Source organism: Olea europaea, chromosome 15 (assembly GCF_002742605.1).
Source record: "Olea europaea var. sylvestris chromosome 15, O_europaea_v1, whole genome shotgun sequence".
Lineage (NCBI taxonomy): Eukaryota > Viridiplantae > Streptophyta > Magnoliopsida > Lamiales > Oleaceae > Olea > Olea europaea.
This window is the reverse complement of record NC_036251.1, coordinates 22,229,556-22,233,549: the sequence shown is the minus strand read 5'-3', so window position 1 is coordinate 22,233,549 and position 3,994 is coordinate 22,229,556.

The window sequence follows — 3,994 nt, the reverse complement described above, 5'->3', positions numbered from 1 at the left end:
AAAAAAAAGTTTTAAAAAATTATATATATTTATTTTTTTTTTTTTTTTTTTTTTTTTTTTTCTTTTTCTGATAATGAGAATCAAACATAGAATATAATGGCTGGGCTTTGTTTATATTTGGAAAACTTTGTCATTGTGATCCTCGAAATGATAAAAAAAAATGCTTTATTGAAGGTCAATTATGATTGAAGTCCCACGTGATGACTAACTGCATAATTAAAATATCTTACCTTGTCACTGATCTCGTAAAGGTCACAAGATTACTATTTTCACTGATGGATAAATCAGCATGCCAATGTCAAATTGAAGCAATATAACTTTTTTGACAGAAAAATGAGCATAATCATAGCCATAAAGTCAATTATGAAACTCATCCTAGTTTAAAATTCATTTAATATTTGAAAATATTATGGCCCTGTCTGCGGCCCTTTAATTTCAAAAATTGGAGTTTGGAACAGTGATTGATGTTGAAATGTGTGGTTAAAAAAGAAGGAAAAGTTTTTAATTTACGTGTAATATTATTTTAATGAAGAATGTGTGTTTGAAAATGAGTACTGTAGGAAAAATAATGGGATAGAATATGGAAAAATGATTGACAAACAAGGGTTATAAATTGTTGTTAAATTAGAAGAAGAAGAGAAATATAAGAGTCAAAAGTGAATTGTTATTTTAGCATAGTGATGAACTATATACATAAGGTTCCATTTTGAATTTTAGAGTTACAAAGTTCAAGATATAGACTCCTAAAGTAGGTAAGATTTATCTTCTAAATATCTTGAAAAATACTAAATAAAGATTAATAATTATCCATAATTTAACTACACTTACTCTTTGGCGAATATTTGTACAAAAAATCAGTAGAAAAAATATTAAACGAAGAAGAAAAGAATACAACTAATTATTAAAATTTTTGGGTATTAAAATACATTTTCTTATTAAAGTGTAGGAAAATTCGGTGGGATAAAATTTGGATGAAAGCAAAAGAGTGCAGCTATTCTTGCTAATATTATACTGAAGATCTTTAAGTAGATGCAGTCCAATATCATATATCAAATTTTTTTTTTTTTTAAATGTAGATGTTGACAATGTCATTGTTGAATAAATCAGTCACATTATCATTTATTGAACGTTAATGTCATCATTCTTCTGAATCTCAAGCATATAGAAGCATTTTAAAGAAATATATTTTGTCATATCCTAGTTGATGTAGCCTTGTTTCAATTGTGCAATATAAGCTACATTATTTTATATAATACTGTTGGACAATCCTTTATTAAAACTAATGTGCATGATGTTTTGATATGATGGGTCAAATTCCTAAACCATACACATTATCGGCATATTAAATGAATTGTAATAATTTCAGAATGATTCGAAAGTGTTGTTTTCAAAGTTTGATTCATGTATCTTCAAGCTATAATTGTTCTCTGCATTTAAACACATATATTGCTTGAGATTTAACTTTACTTGGGTGGGAGATATAATTTGCATCTTTAAATTCCACTAAAGGAGATCTCAATTTTTTTTTGAATATCTCATCTTGATAGTACCTATCAAGTAATGAATATGTTTAACTTGACTCCAATGTCTTTTAGGTTGGTGCGGAATTATATCTTTCAAGAGATTTATAGAAAAAGTCAAGTATGATCGAGGTGCAATTAGCAAGATATATTAATACCCCCAATTGCACGTAGGTATGCTGTTTCAACCTTTTCCCCTCTTCAAATAAGCAAAATAAATCTTTTTTCACACCAATTGATTGAGCAACCATAAATGATATTAATAAATGGCCTTTTCATTATAAAAAATGTTTTGATACTTTTGTATATTAAGGATGATAAACAAATAATCTTTCTTAATAATGTTCAATTTGCAAATTGTAACCTAAAACATAATTTGATTTATCGCATTTTTCAAATAATTTACATTTTTATTAAACTCTTTAAAAGGTTTTAATTATATTTAAATCATCAACATAAACTATCATAATTCCAAAATCTATATTTGATTTTTTATTTATTTATGAAAACACGAGTAAACACTTCATTTTCATAGACCTATTTCAATGAGTCGATTATACTTTATACGTTCGAGTTATTTTAATCAATACAATGATGTTTCCAGTTACATTAAGAACATAGTTTTGATCAATGTATCATATTACTTTGGCAATTGGAAAGCTTGTTTGATGTCATATTTTAAATGAAAGATGAATTCTTTTAAGAACTACAGTTGAAAAGTGGAAAAATTGTGGGTTCATAGAATGCGTGTCAAATATTTAGTAATGCATCTTGAAAAAAATATTTGTCCTTCTATATTGGACTTTTGGTTCAAATTGTGTTGCTCAGATAACTACAATCCAGTTTATATTTTGCCTTAAGATAAGATTTACAGTTTGCAAGAGGTTCCATCTCTAACCCATGCTAAGGCTCATCTCTTGTCAACCTTTTAATTCTACCTAAACTTACATGTCCAAGGCTTACAGTGCCACACCAACAGTTGGTTGGAGAAAAGCATTTTTCTTTTTGCATTAGGACCGTAAATTGCAATAGTAGTTAAGTTTAATGAAAACATACAAATATCTAGTATTATCAGGAGCTTTTTATTCAAAATCATTAAAAGAGTAAACATGTCCAAAACACAAAGCAGAATCCAAAATGAGGATAACATAATAATTTCAAGAACCAAACTCATACTGCTACTAAAAGAAAATTAAACAATCACTATTAGTGTTGCCAAAAGATTATGCTCCCATTCCGATTTCAACAAGAAAAGTTTTATTCTCTGATCTTTTTGGTTCTCTAAAGAACCTACATAAAGATGCATGCATGATTAGCTGCTATGGTTAGAGGCGGCCCTGAGGGTGTGCAAATTGAGAGATCGCACAGGGCCTCGAAATTGTAGGGGGCACCGAATTTTTTTTTTTTTTTTTTATAGTTGTATATTTATTTATAATTCAATATTTAAAATATACATTAATTTTAAAATATAAATTTTTTATTATTATGCATAAGATATTAAAAGAAAGAATAATGTGACTAACTAATTATAAATTTCTTGAATATAATATTCTTAAATAGTATTCCTACTTTAAATAATGTGAGGGAAAAAGGAAAAGTCAAATAGAGATCAAGCCAACTAAAGAATTGAGAAAAGAAAGAAAAATTAAGTTACAGTCTTTTCCAATTGCCTCAAAGATAATTGAGGTAGAGAAGAGAGAAACCGATTATTTCTTTTATGGGGGTGTTTTTACACCCATTTTTATGGAAAAATAAATTTTAGAATAGTAAATTAATGGAGAATATGTGAATGAAAAATAAGGAAAAGTCTTTGATTTACATGTAATATTATTTTAATGAAAAATTTATGGTTAAAAAGAAGAAAGAAAAATATATTTTAATAAAAATAAGAATCAAATGAGACCTATTTAGTAGATGAAAACGCTACTGTAGATGATGCACAATCACTTGAAGATTATTTCAGAACCAATTATTTCTTTTATATAGTAGATCAAACAATTGGATAACTTGAACGAATGTTTGATCAATTCAATTCATATGAAAAAATTTTGGATTTCTATTTTCTTCTAACAAGTTAAACTCATTAGATGATACTAATTTGAAAGCATGTTGCGATCGTCTTGATATTGTTTTAAGACAAGTATCTTTTACCAAAAGAAATAAAGACGGCTTTTGATATATTGATTTATTTGAAAAGATTGGATTGCTTTCCGAATACATGTATTGCTTATAGAATATTATTGATAATTCTTGTTACAGTTGCATTTGTTAAAAGAAGTTTTTCAAAATTAAAGTTATTAAAATCTTATTTGCGATCAACCATGTTACAAGAACGATTGAATGGATTAACTTTGATATACATTGAGCAAGACTTTCCAGAAAATATTGATTACGAAAGTTTAATTAGTGAGTTTGCTTCTAGAAATGTGAGAAGAAATAATTTTACATGATATATATATATATATATATATATA